Consider the following 14068-nt stretch of genomic DNA (forward strand, 5'->3'; position numbering starts at 1 on the left):
TTTTGGATGGTCTGTATGCATGCTGTCAGGATACCACCTGTGATGCTATGCCCCAAATCAGCTTATTATTCCAGAAAAAGACTTCAGGCTTCAGCTCTTAGTAACAAAAGCTCATCCAGGTTTATTGCCCACAAATAAGCCTAGACACTAGCCTACACAGCCAACTGATAGACGGTCCTATCTAGGTTATTTGTAGGCATGGTACAGGCAAGAACATAACTCTTACGCCCAGTACAAAGTATTAGATGTTCCCAGGCACCTTTTTATGCAATGATCAATGCAACTTCATGTTTATAACACATACATCCCAGTTCTCACCAATTACTAAAACATATCTAGGTGCCATCACGCACATCTTAATTCTCACCAACTGCTGCAACATTCCCAGCAAATATAGGGTTACCAACCTAAGGTTTGTTTGTTTTTAACTGACAATCTGCAAAACTTTTTACTAACAACCAAACTTTTTTATTGACACATGATTTTAATGTAAAAAAACCCAAACAAACATGTCTTGCATTGGCAACTATATTTGACTACAGCAGTGGTTTTAACACCATGTTGTCCTCCACTCATCCTCAAACTCTCATAGATTTCGTAGACATGAGGGCTTGGAAGGGACCTCACGAGATCATCAGGTCCAGAACCCTGCCCAAAGGGCAGGAAGTCACCTGGAGTCAGATCGCCCCAGCAAGATAAGCACCCAAGCATTTCTTAAACGTATCCAGAGTAGGTGCTTGCACCATTTCTGTGGGGAGTCTATTCCAGACTCTGGAGACTCAGAGGGTAAAGAAGTTTTTCCTTATGTCCAGTCTAATAGTCTTCCAGCAATTTGTGACCATTAGACCTTGTCTTCCCTTGGTGTGCCCTTGTGAACAGACATTCTCCCAGCTCCTAATGCACCCCACTTATAAACTACCACTAAGTCGCCCCTGAGCTTTCTTTGCTCCTCCAAGCTGAAGAGTCCCATGCTTCTCAACCTCTCCTCATAAGGCCAGTCCTCTTGATCTCTAATCACGTGTAAGGCTCTCCTCAAGGAACTACACCTCACACCATGCTGCCCCCCAGCCTAATCCCCCATAATTACCTTCCACTGGCTTTGCCGCCTACCCCAGCATGGACCCCCATCCTTTGCCTCTCCCCCTGTCCCAGCCTCACAGCTCCATCCCTAGCATGCCCACCCCAGGACTGTGGAGCCCTGCATATCTTTGGGGTGAATATTGAGCAGGCAGACATGCAGTGGCAGCACTTGCTAGGGAGGTTCCCATGGGTCAGAAAGCCCTGAGACAGTTCAGTTTTGGAGTCCAAGCAATGGTCATACTTAGATACCAGATGACATTTCTATGCTCCCTCTGAATATAACTTTATTCACACAGATCTTGAAACAAATTCAGCCTTACAAAAGGTTCAATTAATCTTACAGACACTGGGGACAGGCTTTTATAGGGTTGGGTTTTTTTAAACCAACCATCCATCAATTTATGGACCCTTGGCAACCCTGAGATATGGACATCCATAGCGAGGTCACTCTGATCTTTCTTATGGTTTTCTTTAGTGGTCTCATCAATTCACTCTCTATCTGTTGGCCGTGAAGGCTCTTCTAAAATGAATGACCCACTTTCCCAGCATTTCTCTGCAAGCCATATATGACATTCCTAGTTCTGTATTGTTTGAAGCCTACTTTAGTTCATACTGGTACCAGGGCCTCCATATGATTTGGATATGCACTGACCTCCAGTTGAATTAATCCATGCTCTAGTGAGGCCCAGAGCTGGCAGTAAAACATCATGGCAAACTTTGCTCAAAGAAAGGAACCAACATCTATTGGTAATATAAGCAGCTGTTTGTTCTGAGACGCAACACAAAGATACAGCATTTGGACTGTGTTGGGACATTATCAGGTGAGGAAGCTGAGTAGTGAGGTAGCCAAATTTGTGGACACCACAAAATTATTCAAAGTGCTAAAGACCAAGGTAGATAGTGAGGAACTACATCAGGCTCTGGCACTATTGGGCAAATGGGCAACTACATGGCAGACGAAATTCAATGTAAAGTGATGCAATGACACAATTGAGCCCCAGGAGTGGCCATGACACCCGCTGGTGGTCACGTACCTCCTGCCCTGATTTGGTTCCATGGGTATACTTCCTTTTTTCTCACCTACCACCCCTTTCTGGAATTACTCTAAAAAAGGGAGGGTGCCCAGGGTCCCAGAACAAGCCCTTGTCTCATCTCAGTCAGCAGGTTCCTCCTGAATGCAGCCGATCCCTGTCCAGCCTTTCAAACGCTAAGTGAGGCCCTCCTGGCCCCACCCTTGCCCTAGGGCACTCATCCCAAACATTTCCTCAGCATGACCCCACTTATGACCCCATTTCCTCAGCATGCCCCTCACTCCTAACTTGCAGCCGTTAACCCCCTCCAGGTGCCCCTCACTCCCAACCCACAGCCCTGGACCTGCCAGTGCGCCTCACTCCCAATTCACCTCTCACTCTCCCCAGGTGCCCCAGGCCATGACCCACAGCCACCTGTCCCCCCACCCCAACAGTGCTTGAGCCCCAGCTGCCACCCACAGCTGCCAAAGCTGTAGTGTGAATCCTGCCTCCCTGCCCTCCTGCTCCTGTGCCCTCCCCCAGGTGGCACGGCCAAAGTGGAGCTCATGGGTGGGGGGAGGATGTAGGTGGCCCACTGTGGGCTTGGGGTTCCCTGCCCCGCTGCCCTTTCCCCAGGCCTCTGCAGCCCAGCAGGCATGACCTAGCTCAGGAGCAAGTGCCATGCCACAACATCATCTGCTGATGTTGTAAGCCCATTTAAGGCCACAACCCACAGTTTGGGAACTGCTGCCTTAAGGGCCTTAAGGGCTATTTGTGGCCTCCTTATGCCCCTACAACCATGACCATGCCTCACAGAGGTTAATCACTCCAATGGGACAGCTCACCCAAACACAATGTCAGGCCTCCAGGTCTTTGTCGAGGCCACAGCCTTCCAAGCATCCACTTCTTTTTCTGTAGCTGGGTCCATAGTCCAAGGCCCATTATCTTGGACCTCAGCTTCTAGGACTCAGCTCTGATCTTGTGCTGCCCATGCTATGGACTCTGACGCACCTCTCTGGCCCCTCTTTGGTTCAGGCTATTGGACCTCTTGGCTTCAATCACTCACTTCAGATGCTGCAGTCCCTGCCAGGGCTCAAGTTTTGGCATGCCCCTCAGGCTTCAGCCCTCCTACCTTCTGCCTGCCTATGTCTTGTGCCTTGCCCCTGGCACAGCTCAAGACCTTATGTGCTCCTCAGATACCCTGTGTGCTCCTTGTCACCCCTTACAGCCACACCTGATTGGCAAGTTTAACTTGAACAAAAAAAGGCAAACAACTACTTAAAAAAAACTGTCCCCTCCCCTCCTCAAGGTTAAACGAATAGTTGGCCACCCACCCTCCTGTGGGGCTCTCACTGCACTGTCTCCAGGGCATTTAGTGCCTGCCAGGGTCTCTTGAGCAGCTCCTCTCTGCTTAGAGCTCCATCCCCTGCAAAGCATGGGCCCTTTCTCCTCCCCTGCCTTTCTCCAGGTTCTAGCCTTTAAATGCCTTGGAGTGCTGCCCCTTTAGGTCAGGTGGCCACTTAGCTCCAGGACAGATGTTCCTTTTTAATTCTAATGTGCAGTTTATGGATGCTACTTTGGCTGCCACAGCAGTGCCATTGCTGCTCAAGCAGGGCTCTGCCCTTCCATCCTATTGCTGGGTAGCTATCTTGGCAATAAGAGCTTGCAGCCTCTGGGTTCCTGGATGCCTATCCCCTGCAGCCAGCCCATAATGAGCAGTATTCTCCAAACTGGGAACTTCCCCATGGCTGCTTCTCCCTTAAGGTAACAAGAGTCCCTGGTTCCCTCTTACAAATGCACATGAGCAAAAATAACCCAGATTTTACCTACACTATGATGGACTCTATATTAGCTGTTTCCACACAGGAAAGAGATATGGGAGTCATTGTGGGCAGTTCATTAAAAAATATCAAATCTGTCAAAAAGGCAAACAAAGCATTAGGATTTATTAAGAAGGGAACTGTAAAGAAAATGGAAAATGTCATTATGCCTCTTTATGAATCCATGGTGCATCCGTACCTTGAATACTGTGGCCAGTTCTTGTCTCTACAACTCAGAAAGGATATAGAAGAACTAAAGAATGCACAGAGGACAGCACCAAGGACGATCCATGGTATGAAGAGGCTTCCATATAAAGTGAGACTAAAGAGGTTAGGACTATTCAATTTAAAAAAGAGATGCTGATGGGGGGGTGGGGGGGGACATGATAAGGATTTACCAAATACTAAGTGGCTAAGAGAAAGTAAATAGGGTTTTATTATTTATTGTCTGTTACAATATAAGAAGTAGGGGTCACAAATGAATGCATCTAGCAGATAGTAAGTTTAAAACTAACAAAAGGAAGTTCTTTTTCACACAGCATGCAATTAATTGTGAAACTCATTACCACAAGATGCTGTGGAAGCTGACCGTTTAACCAGATTCAAAAAGGGATTGGACAAATTCTTGGAGGAATTTACAGCGTCAGTCATTCTTAAGTACAGGAGTCAGGGGTACAGCCTTTGCATCAGAACTGCCTAGAACTTAAAATGCTGGAGGCTGTAAGTGGCAGACAAACAGTAGATAAAAACCCTGGTCATACCCTGTTCACTCTCCCTTTCATCATTCACTCTCTAACCCCTATATGGCACAAGATACTGGACAAGATGGACCTAAAAATGGACCCAGTAAACAGCAGTTCTTACGTTCTTAAAAAATGTTTTGCTAGGTTAGGTGCACTAGATGGAGCTCTAACATATCTATTACATTCTTATTATAAAACTCCCTGTTTTAACTGCAAAGTAGAGCACAAGACTTTTAGAAGCACTGCGGTCTATCACGTACTGTACTGGAAAATTTAACTCTTGATTGTGGACATTGAGGGTGGTATTTCAGCCTAACTCTGCTCCTGCTGACGTCAATGGTTGAAGACATTAAGAACAAAAGTTAGACAAAAGGCCTGGGTACGTGTAAGGAAGAAGGAATATTTAGCTTGGTTCGCTCTACGGTTTGCTATTTTAGTGACATGGGTTATTGGTTATTTATTCAGAGGATTGTTTTGAGTTGTAAAGACTTTTATGATCCCATTTCTTGGCAAGTGCTCTCTCTTGCAAAAATCACTGAGCATCATCTACCACTTCCGTTAATGTCAAGGGACTGAAGGGCTGAGCACCTTGCAAGACTGAGCCCTTGAAAAGCAAGGAAGGGTTTTAAAAAAACGTTATAAAGGTAAAGGCTTATGAACTGTTGAAGTGTTCAGCTTTTCATACAACCTCTTCCTGAGAGACAGGAAAATGGAAGGTGATTTCCTGAAAGGTCAAAGCCTAGAAATCTGGCTTGTTTTTGACATATGGAAACTTGCACTACATGCTTTTTTGATTACTCTCCTGATAATGGATAGGACACTAGTTGTGTGAAATGTAAGTTTCAACACTGTAAAACAGTGCAGAATATTTTTGCTTTCCTTGACTTGGGTTTTACTTGATTTTAATTTGCTACATTCTGTGTGCCTTTGGTTGTGTATCATTGCATTTATTCTGTTAGTGCTGAGACTATATAGCTTTAAACTTTTATAACGTGATCCATACAAAGTCATCACAATCTTGATGAGTACAGATTTGGAAGCCAAGAATACCTACACTTTTCAAAAGCAAATTAAAAGGTATTGATTGTCCTCAGGGCAAAAATAATGGTCTGTATTGTTTTAAGCAGTTTTTAATTAATATTTAATGGGTCATTTTCCTTTGTGATTTCAGTATGGAGAAGTTATAGCATGTTAAAAATTTTGACAAGGAGCTTCATAGTGAATGGATTTTCCAGGCTCTGCAATAGTTCCTTCTTTTTACCATTTCCTTTGGGATAAATTTAATGCAGATGCAACTGCAATGCCCCCAACCAGTAAATATCAATCAGAGCCTGTTGAAACCAGACCTAGAAGCAAGAGAAAAATTTAGTGGCTGCCCATCCAGTTCTAAACCTCTTTTTACTGAGGTTGCCAGGGTGTCTATTGTGATGAAAGTTTTAGTCTGCAGTTCTAGTAGCAAACACTGTGGGAGCTCACTGTGAGCATGTACTGATATAGGGCATCTAGACGCCCTACTCATTGTAGGAGAAGATAGACGTCTGGGCCTCGCAGCAGGCAATAGAGAATGGTCTCAGCCCGGTTCCCCATGACATTATGCTTCATTTGGTTGGGTGAGTGTTAGTCTTTGGATTAATACTATAGCCGTGTAAGGGTGTGTCCACACAAGCATGCAAGTGCCTCTTGCCCTGCCTCAAGCCCCTTTTATTCAGGGGTCTAAGAAAAGCAAAGTATAAAAAAGTGGGGCAGGGCACAGTCCCTGACCTTGCCCTGAGGCAACCGGAGGCTGGGTCCTCCACAGACACTCTGGCTGCCAGAGCACCTCTACGGCTGCCCCTTGCCCTGGTGCTGAAACAGGCGGCCAGTGAGGCCGCCTGTTTCAGCACCAGGGCTCCAGTGCCAGTGAGTAAGGGGTTGGGGGGGGCTGAAGGAGGGGGGAGGGGACCATGGGGGGGGACCCTGACAGCCTTGCCCACTCCCCCAGCCCCCCCTTACCCCCACCAGTCCCCCCAAGGCCCCCAACTCCTGCAGGGGCTGGCCCCATCCCCCTAAATCCCCCCCATCCCTGCCCCCCTACCCCATACTTAAAAAAACAAACAAACAAACAAAAAATCCAGCACTTACCGGCACTTGGAGCTGCCATCTGGCTGCCTGGGGCCCTGCCCGCAGAGTGCAGGGGAGGGTGACAGCACCAGCAGCCCCAGCCTGAGCCCTCCTGACCCTCCGCTGCCCTGTGCTGCCTGGAGGAACTCAGCCAGGAGGCCCTGGAGTCCCACCCCCCGACCCCTGCTTCTAAGGTAAGCAGAGGCTTTTTTTTCCCACTTTTTTTTCTGGGTTTTTTTTTTAAGTGATGGTGCCTGTGGTTGTGGGGTAGCTTTGGGGACCTGGGGGTGCAAGTTGGGAGGTGGGGCTGGGTGGGGCAGCCATTGTGGGGGCTGAAGGACCTGGTGGAGGATGGGACCAAGTGGGGCAACAGTTGGGGGGCTGGGGTTGGGCATGTGGGCCTTGCAGGGGGGGTGGCATCCCCTGTGGGGGCCATTTGGCCCCCATTGGGAGGCTGTACCCGTTGTGTGGGGGCTGAACCCCCTGTTGGGGGCCCATATCCCTTGTGTGGGGGGTTGAACCCCATTGGGGGGGCCATACCTCTTGTGAGAGGGCTGAACCCCCTGTTGGGGGGACAAATCCTAGTTTGGGGGTTGAATCCTCTGTTGGGGGGCATTCCTCTTGTGGGGGGGCCATCGCCCTGTGGGAATGCAGCAAAACATATATTCATGAATTCATGAAACATGTATTACAGTTCATTTTATTATTATGATAAGACTTGCTTTAACACTGTAAGATATATCAATAAAACTTTGTCTAACTGATCACTGTCTCTTTCTTGCTTTCTGTTTTTATAGTGGTCTTTTGTTTTACTTGTGAAGGAACATGGATCTAGGTGTATTTTACAGAGTGACTTTCGGTTTTTTTTTAATCAGAGATTTTCAGTTTTCCAGTAGGGAATGCCAGAATTCCTGCTGGGAGGCAAGTGGCAGGACCCTGCCTGCTCAGATCTGGCACCTCAGACCCATCTGACTGTGGTTGACCTCCTGGCCAAATGGGGCCAGGAGGACATGCTTCGACAGTTCAGAGTAGGCCACCACACCCAGAAGATGTTCCAGATGGCTGGGCAGGGGGCACAAATGGCCGGAGTGCCACACAAAGGCCAACCCTGCAACCACAGTCCACTGGCAGCTGGCCCAGAGGGGCTGTGCAGTCCCCATCCAGGTCTGGCAGGTGCACAGCAGGTCACAGCCAGGCAGCAGCCCCCACTGCCAGACGGTTGCAGTGGGTAGAGGGTGCAGGGAACTCTCAGGGCTGCTTCAGCAGTCCAGCTGGAGCAAGTAGTGCTCCCAGGTACTAATTGACTGGGCCCCAGAAGCTCCTGAGAGTGAGTAGGCCTGAGCTGCTTGCCAAGTCTGCTTTTTATACTGCTGGGGCCAGCACAGGTGCCAGCCCTAGGCTCTAGCTGCCCCTGGCTGAAGATCTGGGAGGAGCCAGGCAGGGTTATTTTGCCCCAAGTGGCACAATTTGCTCCACAACAAAGTGCATGTCTGAGCATGTGTGCTGAAGCAAAAAGCCCTGGCTCAAATTTGCACCACTTCTATTTGAGCTGCTGCAAGTGCATGTGCTTGCATGTGTGGACACGCCCTAAGAGTTTTGTTGCATGTATGGTTTACTGTCCCTGGAAGAGAGAAAGAGTGAGGCTTTGAGAGCAGGAGTAGAGAAAGGACAGTCCCAGAATGGACAGAGTAGAGAGAAAGGAATAGTCCCAGGAAGGATAAGGTGCTTTGAGGAGCCCCAAGGCAGAGCTTCCAAGGGACTGCCACAAGTCTGTCTGCAAGGGACCCTCAGAGACCTGAGTTTCTTCCCACTGTGCTGCCACTTGCCCCAAGGAACAGACCAAGGATGTCCTAAGATAGCTCAACTCAGCAAGCCTTAGCTACACTGGTCTTATTCTTGATCCTACAGTTACAGTGAGGGAATCTCTGCCAGCCCCAGGTAGCTACCCCATTGGGTTATGAAAGAAATTATAAGTCCTTCTTTCTGTGGAAAGAGTTAGCCTGGAACATCCCTTGCCCAGAAACCACTCTTTCAAAGGGTGCCTATACTTGAACAGCAAGGCTGCTCCTATGCACTGTAATTACTTGAGTTGATAGAGAATGATGGGGTGGGGTAATTACTGCATTCCAGCACACTCCAACATCTTATGTATCAGTGTCCCCATGCTTAAAAAAGGCAGCAGGGGCACAAACTAGAGCTTGTCAAATGAGCCACTCTAATTAAAACGCCCTCCCCCCACTCCTGAAGCACCCAGAAGGTGATCAGTAAGGAGACAAAAAAACAAAAGGATTTATTACATGTGATAAAAGCATTACTTTTACCTTGCCAGTATCACCAGAAATCAGTCTTACTGCTGATTTGTGTCAGCCCTAGCCACTGAGGTCTTTCTGCCAGCCCTGGCCACTGACCCTTCTCCAGCTTGGGAAAAATTCAAAAGACCACGATAATTTAGAGGTAGCTTCCTAAATCACTTCCAACCAGCCCTTTCCCACCCTGCTCAACCTTCTCACTACGTTCTCATTGCTCATGAGCACCAGAATCCTCCAGGAAGTTAAGATGCCTTTCCTATAGAGGAGTTGATTTCCCCATAACAGACAGACAGTGCCTTGGGGCCTGTAAGAGGAGAAAGTGAAACTACTTTTAGAAACCAACTTTTAGAAAAGATTATAATTCTGTAAGCCTCACTTTACAATAGAGGAGAAGAAAGAGTAGCTTTTACTTGTAATACTTACATTGTTCTTATTAGCATAGTATCTAATCATCTGCATGCACTGTACACATTTAAGATGGGGAAATGCTACAATCCCATTTTATACATGGGCATCTGTGACCTGGATAACCCAAGTCCAGATATTTCAGGGGTTTTGCCTTCCTCTGTAGCTCATGACATAGTCCTCTTCCCAACATACTCTACTCCAAGAGTATGTTAACCAATTAATACTCTGCCATTGCACTAGCATATTGTACTGGCAGGGTGTTGGCAGTACTCTTGTCACCCCTACTTTTACCCAGAACATGCTAGGAGGTGTTCTTGGTGTTTCTGGTGCTGTGCCTTTTAGTTGTGTATGAGAACTGGGAGTAGTGATTTGAGAGAATCCTTAAGTACAAGGTTGCCTGCAAATGCGAGGAACTGGACTGGACTTGGTGGCCATGGAGGCCTCTTCTGGTCTTACATTCCTTTATGTCCTATCATTTGACTGGATGACCACTCTTGGGTTTCGAGCTTCCAGCATAAGACAGGAGGGAACTCCCTTTGCGCTTACATTTTTCCATGCACCAGATGGCTGTGTTGTGCACATAATCAACCACCAATGCTTACATGCTTTCCAAATTCTTCCCTTCTAGTAACAACTGCATGAGCAGGAAGCAGAGAACTCCCTCATTTTGAAGCATAATTTACAGCAGATGTAACCTTTCCTAAATCAGTATGTGTACAAAGTAATTGAAAAGGCTTTGAAATCTCAATTCCATGGGCAATGCAGGTTGAGTGAGTGGGAATCTAGCCCAAAATAGGTTCTCAGAGTACATGGGTTTCAGGTAATTTTCCACTCTCTGAATATTAACAGGGGATATCTCAGCTTCATTAAAAGTCAGTAGTTTTACCATTGTGTTAAATGAGGTCAGGATTTCTCCCTGCATATGGACCAGGTTACATATGTTGTCACCTGATCTCAAGCCCATTGAAGCCAGCTGAAAGACTACCCAGAAATTTCAATAAGCTCAGAGCATTGAAGAGTAAAATTTTCAAGAGAAGGATCCACAAAGCAGTACATTTTTCAAGCTAGCCAGAAGGTTTTGGAAGCAGATATATAAATCTCAAATAAACCTTTGTTACTCAACAGGAGATAAACGAATTGAGGAAAATAGTACTGGCTGGGGAGTGAACAACCAACAGCATGCCATGATTCTCTGCTAGATAGCAACAATTATGTCACAGGCAAGAAAATATGAAGGGACACATGCTCTATTCCCACAAACTTAGCAAGTTAGACAGAAGAGTAATGAATTAGTTCAGAATGCTATTCCCTACCACCAATGTAGAAGTAGGTGGAAAGCACCAGCCTAAAAAGAAATGTGTACAAACATCATCCCTAAATAAACACGGAGCCAAATGTCCAGAAAGAAAGAGGAAAGGGTGCATTTCCATATAGAAATCAGAAACAACCTCTTCAGAATATTAACTGAAGGTGTAAAAGATAAGATTTGTTAGATCCAAAACAGTCTCTCAAATAACTACGAACAAGGAGCTAACAACTTTAATGAAGTGTTGAAGCTAAAGGTGAGTCTACACAGCACAATGTAACTCTTCATAGAGATACACCGGCTGGATCTGGAACTGAAAGCAGTCTAACTGCAGAGTTATTTAGTTGGCGTGAAGTGACCTGTGTCAGAGTCCAAGCTGCTACACCTCTGCCTGGCACTACTTTGTGCTGTGTTGGCACAACAGCTTGTTTGAGCTAGGACAGGCATCTCATTGTGCAGTTAAGTTGTTCTTCACACTGATGGAGGCTTTCTTCCCCACTTCTTATGTGGGAGAGCTGAGGGTATTGATGTGCTGGCCACTGAAGAGTTTGGAGTCTCTCTTGACACTGTGCTATAAGACAGCTGAGATTCTCATCATCCATTCACAGTCCTAATCTGCTATGAAGTTGAAAGCCTATCAAAACAGATTGGTTTTTCAAGGACCAAGGACATTGGTTCTTGGCTTAGCAGTGACCATGAGATGAATGATCCTGAGGAAAGGAATCAGAATCCTGAGGCAAGGAAGGGTGGAGAGCAGCAAAGTAAGGATCCTGGACTTCAGAAAAGCAGACTTCTACTTGCTCAGACAACTCATGGGCAGGATTCCCCTGAGAAGTCAGTCTGAGGGAGAGAGGAGTCCAGGAGAGCTGGCCATACTTTAAAGAAGCCTTCCTGAGAGTGCAGGAACAAACCATCCCAATGCACAAAAAGATTAGCAAGCATGCCAGAAGACCAGCTTGGCTTAGCAGAGAACTCTTTAGTAAACTGTATCACAAAAAGGAAGCTTATAAGAAGTGGAAATTTGGACAAATAAATAGGGAGAAGTATAAGAGTATTGCTCAGGCATGCAGGGATGAAGTCAGGAAGGTCAAAGTGCAATTGGAGTTGCAGCTAGCAAGGGATGTGAAGGGTAACAAGAAGGGTTTCTACAAGTATGCCGGTAGCAAGAAGAGGATCAGAGAAAGTGTGGGTCCCTTTTTGAATGGGGGAGGCAACCTTGTGACCGAGGATGCAAAAAAGGCTGAAGTGTTCAATGCCTTTTTTGCCTCAGTCTTCACAGGCAAGGTCAGCTCCCAGACTACTGCACTGGGCAGCACAGTTTGGGGAGGGGGTGAGCAGCCAACAGTGGCAAAACAACAGGTTAGGGACTACGTAGAAAAGCTGGACATATACAAGTCCGTGGGGTCGGATGCGATGCACCCAGGGGTGCTGAGAGGATTGGCTGATGAGATTGCAGAGCCACTGGCCATCATCTTTGAAAACTCATGGTGATGAGGAGATGTCCTGGATGATTGGAAAAGGGCAAACAATAGTGTCCACATTTGAGAAAAGGAAAAAGGAGGGTCCAGGAAACTGCTGCACTTCTTTGCTTTGACAAAATTAGAGAAAAACTGAAGGAATACATTTTGCCAAGGGCAAATCCAGGTGTGGTGGGAAGGAAGATGCAGTTGTATCTTTTCCTTTTGATTCCTGCTCCACTCAAAGCTTAAAATCAATTGCCTATGAGATGCAGCAGGATTTTGATTCAGGCACTCACTGAGGGAATCTGTTCGCTTCATGGCTCCTCATAATCTACCTGATTCCTTCTAAACTCTTCATTCCACAGGTGTTAATCATCTTAATGTTCCACTAATGAAGCTATCCTTCCCTCTGCAATTCTGCAGTCTGTTAGCCATTCCTGGTAACATAGTCAATACATGTATGTTACAGCAGACTCAATTAACTGAGTCTGCTGGAGCATAGTAATTACTGCACTCCAGCATCACATGTATCAATGTCCCCACGCTGATAAATGGCAGTGGGGGCAGGATGGGGACACTGATGCACGTAATGCTCCAGGCTATTTAATTAGAGTGGTTCTGGGAGCCCACAGCCTTGTAGACTGTTGTTAATGCCAGCTAAACACATTAGTCCAGATGTGGAAATGTTAACTCATGTGAACATTAACTCAAGCATGACATTAACTTTCAGTGAAGCACTGGATGCACTGTCAAGATGTTCATACGGTGCGTCCATACACGCAAGCACGTGCTTTTGCAGCAGCTCAAATAGGAGTGGCAGAAACTGGAGTTGGGAATTGTTGCCTTAGCGCATGTGCCCGGGCATGCACTTTAGCATAGGGAAAGTTGTACCACTTGGGCCAAAATAACCCTGCCCAGCTCCACCTGGATCTGCAGCCAGGGCCAGCTAGAGCCTGGGGCCAGCATCTGCACTTTTTGAAGACTCAAGATGTGCTTCTTGTGGTGGCCCGCTTCGAACTGTTAAAGCATTTCCCCTTGCCCTCATATGGCCAAGAGGTGAGCCACCTCATCTGCCTTCCATGGGTCCCCAGGGCTGGCCCTGGGCAGGCTCCTTCGCATGGATCTCACCAGTTGTCTCACCAGCAGAGATCCTGACATTCCCTGTTTATGAATTGCAAGTACTCTGATAAGAAACCCACATCTCTCATTAAAATACCCAAAATAGTGTTCTTCCGCTATTAAAATGAAACAACAGTATATATAGAGAGGCCAGTTGGGCAATATTTTATTGATATTACAAGTGTAAAGCCATTTCGGGGGGCAGTTGGGGGAGTTTGTGGATAGATGCAGGGTTTGTGAGGTTTGGAGAGGTATGGGGCTTGTGGGGGAGTTGTGGCTGGGTATGTGGGTGAGAGTTTTGTGGGGGTGGCTTGGGGATGTGGGTGGATTGTGGGGGGACTGTGGATGTGGGGGGGCTGTGAAGGGTGCTAGTCAGGAGGTGTGGGTCCCTGCCCCCCCAAGGAGCAGCCTCCCCACACAACACTTGAACTGACCCCCTTGCAGGACCCACAGCTGCCCCTGCATGACACACGTGCCCCCACAGGGCCCTCACACGCCCCTGCCCTGCAGGGCAACAGCCCTCCCCTCACAGGGCCCACAACTCACCCCATAGCAGCAATAGTCATGGGGTGCTCAGGATCGGCTGCGGCCAGAATCTCCAGCGGCACAGTACATCCCCGACTGCCTCAGAGCCAGCACTGCCTGTGCTGCTCAGCATAGGTGTGGCCCGGTTTGGCACAGGGCCATGCAGCTTCAGGCAGCCCTGGGCCACT

This window comes from Crocodylus siamensis, chromosome 1, assembly GCF_052110815.1.
Source record: "Crocodylus siamensis isolate JL-2025a chromosome 1, ASM5211081v1, whole genome shotgun sequence".
Classification (NCBI taxonomy): domain Eukaryota; kingdom Metazoa; phylum Chordata; order Crocodylia; family Crocodylidae; genus Crocodylus; species Crocodylus siamensis.